Source organism: Cyprinodon variegatus, unplaced genomic scaffold, assembly GCF_000732505.1.
Source record: "Cyprinodon variegatus isolate N-32 unplaced genomic scaffold, C_variegatus-1.0 Scaffold649, whole genome shotgun sequence".
In the NCBI taxonomy this organism is placed as follows: domain Eukaryota; kingdom Metazoa; phylum Chordata; class Actinopteri; order Cyprinodontiformes; family Cyprinodontidae; genus Cyprinodon; species Cyprinodon variegatus.
The window spans coordinates 482,563-492,491 of record NW_015151102.1 but is presented as its reverse complement, the minus strand read 5'-3'; the positions used below and the strand labels follow the sequence as shown (position 1 = coordinate 492,491).

Below are 9,929 nucleotides of genomic sequence, written 5' to 3'. Positions count from 1 at the left end.
ATGCATGTATGTATGTATGTATGTACGCATGTATGTATCTAAGTATGTACCGTATGTATGTATCCATGTACTGTATGTATCTCATTAAAGCAGTGTGCTCTAAATGTGTCTGGGTTTTTTTTACCAGGAGCAGCTCCCATGCTGATCCAAAGGTTGACCTGTTTTTGGTGGTGCATGGCTGAGTCGTTCTGACAGCTGAATGTGGATTTAATCCCTTCTGGACTTGAGAGCAAACCTGAAAAAAAAAAAAAAAAAAATCTTATTTTCTTTTACTATGCTTCCAGATTAGTATAGTTCTTATCTTGAAAAACAGATTTCTATGTTTTTGTTATTTGTGTCTTATCCTAACCACTTCTATAGTGTGCGGTTAGGCTCGGAAGCATGCCATGTGCATGTGTGATCATGTGCTCTGGGAGTGAACAGTGCGTGAACAAGATGACGGCCAAAACTTTTTTTAAAAGTTGGCTCATATATCCGGCATTCCCAGCTTGGCTCTGTTCCTATGAACCCATTCATCCTGAGGCGGCTGCTTGTCATCATTGCACATGTTCTCTGAAAGGGGAAATCTGCAGCACGATTGTCCCAGTTTTCTACATATCTATTCTAATTTCTCCTTCTTTGATTCCTACACATAACTTCCAATTTAGCCCAAAGGAGATTTCTATCTCTCCTACTTTTTCTGCATGATGTTTTAATGTTTAAAGGCTTTAAATGTTTTGCTTAACTTTCCATTTTGTCATATTAAAGCAGCACAATTGAAGTATTTTATTGATGATTGTATGTAATAGATCAACAAGAAAAGGCAAAAATATAGAAACAAAATTATGTGTAACATCATCTCTTAACCTTTCCATTAACTCTGCAAATTACATACCAAGCTGGTTGACCACATGTCAAATGTCTCTGCAACACCACACACCTTATCACTAAAAACCTCCAGCACAGCACACCTTTGCTTTGTTGAGATTTTGACGTGTGTCCTGGTAAATCTTTACTGCGTATCTGCATGAATAATTCAAGGAAATGTTACATTCTCTTTTTCGGTTCAGATTTGAACAAAGTAGACACACTGAAGTAAACTCTGAGGACTTCCAGTCACACCATCTGCCGTTTACCGTACGATTATATGACCTCCAAATGATTTCAGATGGAAAGTAACATTAGAAAAAACAACAAACCAGTCATCTCAGCATTGTGTCTGTTGAATTTTTGGTTACATTGTAAAGTAACTGGAGATAGTAAACATTGATATTCTTTCCTTTTCATTTATCAGGTAGAAGCAAAAGGCGCAGTGCTGTAAAATTACTACTGGAAACAGTCAAGTCAGTGTAACTATTTACTACCCACCTCAGCCTGAGCACGAGGAAAGTTCTAACCTCTCATCCCAAACTAATATTTGTTTGTTCTTTGACCTTGAGTTTAAACTGAAGCTTCCAGATCTAAAAGCAGATCTAGGCGGCTGTTTGACTGTCTGAGTCTCATACTTCTGTAGAAGTGGTTGCGGGCGAGCAGGCTGGCTGGAGAGTTGACGCTGGTCATGTTGATGTAGACATTCGCTGAATGTTGGACCTGTGGGGGCAGCAGCCTAAAAACAGAGAGACACAGTGGGGGTCGGTCATCACGACTGTGCTGCGATGTCCCAGCTCAGGTTTAGGAGTCACTTTACCTCCTTAGTCATCCCAATAAGCTTTGGGGTAGACGGATATCTGCTTCAGGTGCACCAAGCTAGGCTTTGGTTTAAAATAATTTTGCAGCAACCTTCAGCACCTGCTTGTTTGGGATGTTGTTCAGCAGATAGAAAGCTTTGAGTGTGTTTGAACAAAAATGTATTCATATTTAACTTGGAGTTAAATATGTTGTCTAAGCAGAGAATTCTCCCAATGACAGGAAATATGTTGAATTTAACACGTAAAATACCAGCCCTGCCGGTTACAGTCGGTCTTTGGGAGGCAGGTGTTTACATCTATGCTGCAAAATCCAGAACAGTCAGGTTATCTAAAAACACAATGTCGTCAGCCTACAGCTATGGAGTAATTCTTATAAAGAACCCGAGGCGTTCTGGAAAAAGCTTGGATGAGACAAAGATCAAAGTCTTTGGGAGGTGCTGAAAGGAAAGTGAAAGTTTCAAAGCAGGGCACCTCTTCTCTTGAACAAAAAGTTCGGAGTGTTATGGTTTGGGCCTGTATGGTCTCTACCAGTACTAAATTCTGATTTTTATTGATGATAAATTCTTATAATGAACTGTGATGTGGACAGAAACCTCTGCTATAGTTTTCCCATTAGAGTCAAAAACTTTTTAGAGAAACTGAGGTCTTTTGCAGAGCTGTAGGCGCTCCTGAGAAGGTATTACAGCTCCTTTCTTGGAGCAGATGTACATACAGGCACAGTTTGACATTTTTCTAAATTATCTTTTGATTATCTGCTGAATATTTCATTTAATCTAAATATGCATTTTTTAATACATATTGTATATTTACTCTTGTAAATTTGCCCTTGATATACAATACAGTCCTTCAATTCGTATGTTTTTTTCTTATAACCTTTGTGTTAATCTTTATGCAGCCATTTGACTTTTAATCTCTATTACTGGACCTCCACACTGAGGGACAGTTAATTAATATATAAATAATTCAGACTAATCGATAGGATTGAGTTAACTCTACTTAAAAAACAAGAACATGTTATACTACCTTTGAATTTAAGTCAAAGTTGAAAAACCCATTTGTTAAGAAATGCCTTTGACTGTTGAAGTTAAACACAGGAGTGCAGACACATTGTGTCTTTTGGGGATTTCGCCATGTTTCACATTAGTAAAAAGCTCCATCGCTATTTTGCTCAGGCCTGCAATGCGAAAATCATCCCTGGGGTCAGAATGTCCACAGAAAAATGTCACAGAGGGCAACTAATCATGAAGTGGTGGAACAGAGAACCTGAGGAGGCCAGGATGTGCAAATAATGAGCTAACCTGAAAGTCCAAATAAAAAAACAAAAAAAACAGAGGAAACAGTTTCAACTTAAACAGGAACAGTTTGCTCACCTTTTCACCTTAAGCACTCCTACTGCTATTTTTAGCTGCACTGTGGGTTTATGTCACATCACTGTTTGCCGTTCTGAGTTTTTTTCTCTGTCTGAGGCCTTCAGGGAAGCACAGCATGCAGGAAAGCATGACTGAACATAATTAGAAGCAAATTGCTCTCCCTCTTATTAGAGCTCTCTCCAAGAGCGACTGTATTTTTTCCTATGGTTACAATTACAGCAACTAGGTAAAATAATCTTTAAAGACATGTCAGTGAAGAACTGCAAATCTGGGGTCAAAGTTCACAAAGCCACGAGGTCTATGTTTGTTTGGGTTCAGTCAGGCTCTTATTGCAGAGCTGTTGGCTTTAGATAAGGAACCTTTTCTGGTAACAGAGACGAAAATATTTGTTTTGCTGATGAAATCAAGGTCAGCGGAGCATCCAGGGGGATGTTCTGAAATTCCTGTTGACTCAGTTTGATTAGTTCTTTATTGATCATCCCAAAAACCGATTAACAAACTGCTGCCTTTAACAAACGCCCAGGGGCGACTATTTCACCATCAGTCTTTAGTTCGGACCAAAACTGCAGTTTCTTTTGGCATTATTTCACATCGCTGTGGGATGATTGTGCAAAGTAATCTGATCTATTATATTGTTCTTTTTCTAAAAATAAGTTTTCCTACCAGTAGAGTCATACCATCAGTGGAAGAGTCCCTCTGAAAACTGATTTCTATAAAGAGCAACAGCTTGAAATGTTTGACATTACTGTCTTCACATCTCAGTTAAATAAATCTGTTTAGGACAAAATGTGCACTCCACCATGCAGAGTGCCTTAGCTTTACCAACGTATCAGACCCCTTCGATCTCCCTACAATCATTTCAGAGGTAGATATGAAAGGATTACAGATCGGAGGTCAGGGTGTTAAAAATAGGTGCAGTTTTTCCACTGGCATCAGGGTGCAGAAACCAGCTGTTTCATATCAGCACTCAACTGTCAGAGTCCTCCTCTCTGATTCTCCCTCGGCCATGATCCCTTTAGGGGCAGAATGTGTGATCTGTTTTGCTGGAACTCTTCTCTTTTGGGCCAGGAAGATGTTCAGTAATAATCCTCCCAGATCCCCAAACTACGCTCCTTTTAAAACAAATAGTTCTCTAACCAACCAGCCACCCCACCTGGAGCTACAACTTTCTAGTAAAGTTCCTTACACAAAGGCTTTGTAAGGAAAAAAGACCCAGCAGAGAGTTTGTTCTGGGAAAACTCAGAAAGATTAACCCTTCAGTGAACCAAACTAAGAAACAGGGCCGGTCCAAACTGCAACAAACATTATGGTCTGCAGAGAGGATCATTAGGGCGGAGCTTCCTTCCATTTCAACCCATACAGGTCTGAGGACAAAGAGGAGAAGCAGCCACTGTAACAGCTGAGCTGACCTCACACAGCCTGTTCAGAGGATGTTCAAATTTTACCTTAGGAACGGTCACAGAGGAAGTTTCTTTCCCCACGCTGTGATGTGCTCACAGACTGGATAATCGGACACTTTCCTTAAACAATTGAACCTTTGCTCTAATACAACCCCTCTTTTTTTCATTTATTCACAAAAATACACATTTAATTTATAAAATTATATTGACCTTGCCCTGTTTTGCTTTTTACATACTTTGTTTTTTCAATGATGTAAGCGAAGGAATAATCCTAATTTGTGCAATTCTATTTCGGTGACTAAAATTGAGTCTGCTTCTCTTCTCTGAGCTCCTTCTGAACATCCAAGTACTTTTCACCTCTAAGGTCTTTATGCACAGCTAATGACCAACTGTAAAAGTTGAAACATCCAAATGTAGGTGGATAAATTGCCCATAGGAAACAAGACATTTTCAATTCTTAAAATGTGTCACATGGAATATTAAACCCTCCTCTGTTTAAAGGCAAATAAGGTAGACCCAGATCTAGCAGGTCGGAAAGATTGCGAAAAAGTTAAGTCTTAATTCAGAATGAAGAGGGGAATGGATCTGCTCCACCTCAGCCTGGCTGGGTTGGCTTCTTAATTTTTTTTTAAATATAATTATAAAAATACAATTTGTTAACAATTTCTCACCATTTTCCACCATAAACATTTAAAAAATGTGCATTTTAGAGTATTTTGTAAATGAGAATTTCCTCCAGCATCAACACAGCTCCATTTAGCAGGTTAAGTCTGTCAACGGTTGTCATGCTGAACCAATTTACCCATTAGGAGAATTTCATCATAAAATTCAAGGAAAATGCTGATTCTTTTACTCAGGACTTTGAAATGCAGGTTGTTCATAATTTTCAGGGCTGCTGCTTGTTAATCATAAAGCAGATCTATGTTAAACAATTGCTTTTAAGCTTTTTCAATTGGCTGATCAAAAGGTTTAAAAAATGTAAAGCTGCTTCTCTACATAACAGGGTGTAGTTTTTGCCTTTTTAAGAATTGAATGAATCTGTGGGACTACACTCACCCAATGGCCTGTGCAGCTGCAGGTTACCATAGAGACGGATCCAGATTGGAGGGCAGATATTACTGATAGAGGAGTCTTAATGACCCCTTTTGCCAATTCCTCTGATGCTTAAGCATTAGAAGATGAGGCAGATGCTATTTGAACTTACTTATTTAAGGAAGATGATGCCTTTTTCATTAGATGCCTAATTTTATCTTGCTGTTTTATATGATAAATATAAAGAAAACACTGGATAATTGTTGATAGTTGTTAAAAGTTAAGCTTATTAACCTTGTTACATGGTGCCTTATGATTGATGGGTAGGTTGAGGGGAGTTTTGTCGTTCCTCCAACTGCAGAAAAGGACTTTATGTTAACTTTGCCCGACAGCCAGTGAAAAAGGTTTGTGTTAATCCCATGTAATGACACAATTGCTAGGATTTGCTCCGTCAGCAAACAGCAAAGCACTCAAGTCTTAGAAGGCAGCTAGGCAAGAAAAACAAGCTGTAAACCCTCTGACCTCCTATTTCTTTTTTTTCAGCTTCTGCTGGATCAGGTCTCACTGGAATGCTATACATGAATACTGCAGGTACAGGAGGAAATACCCTTCAAAATGAATGGCGCAACACCCACAGTCCATTTCACAACTAAACACATTTCTCCTTTTTCTGTTTTTTTTTTTTCCTGCAAAAATGAAAGGACTTTTCTGTAGTTCTGCAATGCTGCATATACAAAGCAAAAAAGTTGGACTAAAACATAAAAGAATGACTTACTTTGCTTCTCAGTAGAGAAACTATGCTTTGTCATCATCCTTCTCAAGTAGGAAACAAAAGCAATGCCAAGTCAGTATATATATCAACAAAAAACTGCTTACAAGATCATTTTTAAAAGCCTCTCTTAACTAATCTGTTATGAAAAATAATTTGAAAGTGCAAAAAATAATGGGCAATATTTGCTTCTCTTTCAAAATGCTTTTGGATTTATGATAATCTTCAATTTAATGCATGAACTTTGACTGTTTTAAATCACATAATGAGGTTGGTATATTGTAATAAGATCTGCTGATAAGATAGTAAATATAGCTTAATAAGTTGGTTTAAGAAAGGAGGAAAAAGGTAACAACTTCATCATTTATTGATGCTTCGACTGCTTGTTTCAGTGTTTTTCTTTAGTTTTTTCTACTGTTGCATTAAACTAGGAATTGACTGTTGTGAAGCTTCTATTTTAATACAACGATCAACACTAAAATATGTGGTTGCCGAGCTATGTGCAACAGGAGCTGCTCATGTCTTCTGCAAAAGTCCAAAAGTCAAGGTGCAAAAAGATTTAAAACATTTATAGCTTCTATGGCTTTGTTGACACCCTTACCACCAGCGTAAACACACACACCCTCTTAGCTCCTGCTTTTGGGGACTGAACAGTTTCTGCATCAGACAAAGTTTCTGGAACAGGAATCAAAACCAAAAAGCCTTTAGATGCTATTTGCTTTTGCAAACATATAGCTTCAGTTTTCTACCTTAGGTTTCCCAGATTATTATTTTTAAATGAAAAGTAATAAAACATCAGGTTAACTCTGCAATTAACGAGTGAAAACAACACAGTCATCGACATAGAAACATATAAAATTCCTACCTTAGTTTAGATTTGAGATGCAGCAACTTTTCCTCAAATCCTACAGGACAGGATAATATGGGTCCAGGGAGAGAGAAAAAAAAAAAAAAACAAGGATCAGAACTTAAGTTTTGAAGACTAGAAGATAGATAAATAGCTGAGGGATCTGAGGAATGGTGAAGTATCTTGAGGAAAACCATTTACTTGTTGTCTGATATGGTTTTTTCTCCAAGCACGGTGTGTCTCCTCCCCTCCGCACAGACAGACACAGACATGACCAGGAGGCAGACCTTTTTCTACTCCTCTCTTCCTCTTCTCAGAGATTCTTCCTGTCCTTCAGTCACACTAGTGCTCTTCAGGCGTGGATGTAAGCATGCAGTCCCAGAAAGAAAGCTATTTTAAAGCCACCAACCTCGGCATACAGACCATAAAAAGCTATTGCAGCAGAATCATTGGCAGAAGACATGGCACCAACAAAAAAGCTGCCTCTTTAAACAGTGGAAGGGGTTCTAAAACGTATTAAGTTTACAGTAAGATTTTTAAAAACATAAAACATGTTCAAACAAAACTGTTAAGATTGCATAAAGGTAGACAAAGTTAAACATTAAGTGTCAAAAAAACAAACTGAAGGTATCAGTTGAAAGTTGAAATTGCACAACATCAAAATTTAAAGACAGATGGTCAGAAAGAGAATAATATGGGATCTGTGGGGGAAACACCAGAGGAGAAAGAAGCAGAATTGAAACTGGATCTGTTTGTCAGGCAAAAGAGTCCACTGCAGCTCTTGTGTCTAAATGCAATAAACATATTTGTTTCATTTCTTCTTTCCGGTGTTTCCTTTCTAATAAAGAGGTCAAACTTTAAGTGAATTAAATATCTGTGCACCAAGCACAGATATTTCAAAATTTCCCCCAGAAAAGAAAAATAAACTCAACCAGTATAAAGATGGTATCTTCAATTCAACACCAAACTGATGTTGGAAATCAATGACAGTTGTGCATAAAAAGAATGTTCTGCAAAGCTAATTTTGGCTGGCAGAACCTGGCTGAGAGAAAATAATAATTTTTATCTATAAAGTTCATGCATCCCCGAGTTAAAGCTGGTAGAAAAGCTAGATGATCTGCAATTAGCCTCTGGGACTATTTTGGTTTCTAATTATAAATGTTCTACTACACCAGCTGTGAATAATAACATGACAATCATGTGACAACCAACCTTTCAACAGTCAGCAACCTGTGAAATGTCAGTAAAATAACTTTCTAATGAATATAATTTAATCTCCTTAATCTAAGACACCTAATGCTTTGCATTAAATCAGATCTGAATTATGGTCCCTAGGGCCCACAATTAAATATGCATCAGCTCGTACTCCTGATTGAAATAAGCACTTTAAACTCCTTAGCATCCTGTAAAGGGCTACAAAAACCAATTCATTTTAGATAAGCTTTAAAGAATGGAGAAACCAAATGCATGTGGGATGGAAGGTCCTGTAGGATCAAAAATAAAAAACAGTTATGGTATTAAAAAATGTCTTTAATGGCAATTCAACGCTGATTTGAGATATTAGCATGTCCTGGTTTGTTTTGCTTTATGTCATATGCAAGGGGAGTTTATCCACTGCACGCAAAAAGAGCTAACACAGTATCACATAAATAGGAGCAGGTGCTGAATGTGAATGTTTTCCCTGCATACTATTCTATATGACTGTAGTAAAGGATCCCATGAAACATGTTTTACTCTGGAGCATGGAGAAGGTCCAGCCCTGCTGTGATAAACGTTGTTTTCCTGCTCCAGTGAAGGCTTTAGTCTGTGCAAAGGTCACTCTGTATAAAGGTGATGAGAACTTTAGAGGAAACCCAAATAAGACCAGTAGGAGGAGACATTTTGCATGGCTCTACTGAAATCATCCCCTCCTGAATGAATTGTCAGTGTCTTTACAATTAAAAAATATCATCAGCTATCTTAAACTGTTTATCACTAGCATGAAATAAGCGGGATCTTTGAAAGCAGGAATCTTTAGAGGCAAACAAATGTGGTTTCTTTGCATTTAATGCTTCTTTGTTGACACAATAATATTATTCATTTTTCACTTTTACATATATTTATTATATTTAATGTGTTATTGAGTAGTATTAAGCAATAAATATCTAACATGTACCCACAAATAGTAACTGATGAATGCATATTGTGAATAAAATGAGGCAGACAATCAGAGGGCTGTATTTCCATGTTTGCAGATGATATTTTGATTTAAAATGCTTTAGAGAAATGAGGAAAAATCCATGTGTTCAAAGGGATTGAGACAGATGGAGCCGTAAAACTTCACAAAGTAGAGGGAATAAAGTTAGAAGAACTGATGGAATAACCTGTTTTGATGGCGAAACCTCTTTCTACATGTTTGTTTTACTCTGGTTTATTCTATAGTCACAACTTAAATAACATTTCTCTATCAAACAAATATAATGCTGGCTTATTGGTTTATTTTACTATCAATCCTCAAGGTCAAAATTTCTTTTCAAATTGTTTCAAAACCTCTTTCTTTGTTACTTGGGAGTTCGCCTGTCTTTCCTGAGGTCCGTTTCACGAAGCAGGTTTAACAAACTCAGATTAAAATCCTCAACTCTAAATTGATCTAGCCTAAGGTCGGGAACTCTTTTCAGTTTCACAACGGCTGTTAGGAATTAGTTTAATCAACTTTAAGTAGGTCCACTCAGAGTTTCCCATATTTCAGGTTTAGGAGGAGTTTTCAGTAAACCTGGTTTTTGAAACGGACCCCAGGTTGGCAAAAGGTACTGTTAAGAGCTGAGTGACCTGAAGTACCTAAAGCTGGAATGAAACATGTGCTTT

The 9,929-nt window shown here is 37.6% G+C and overlaps 1 long non-coding RNA gene across 1 annotated transcript; it reads right to left on the bottom strand.

The window, feature by feature from the left end:
* Positions 1 to 43: 43 nt before the first annotated feature.
* LOC107096776 lies at positions 44 to 7,411 on the bottom strand. The gene is made up of 4 exons (XR_001481810.1): positions 7,287 to 7,411; positions 7,104 to 7,143; positions 1,485 to 1,585; positions 44 to 235 (listed from the first exon to the last, which is right to left on the bottom strand). It is a non-coding gene; the product is annotated as an uncharacterized LOC107096776 (long non-coding RNA).
* Between the last annotated feature and the right edge of the window lie 2,518 nt (positions 7,412 to 9,929).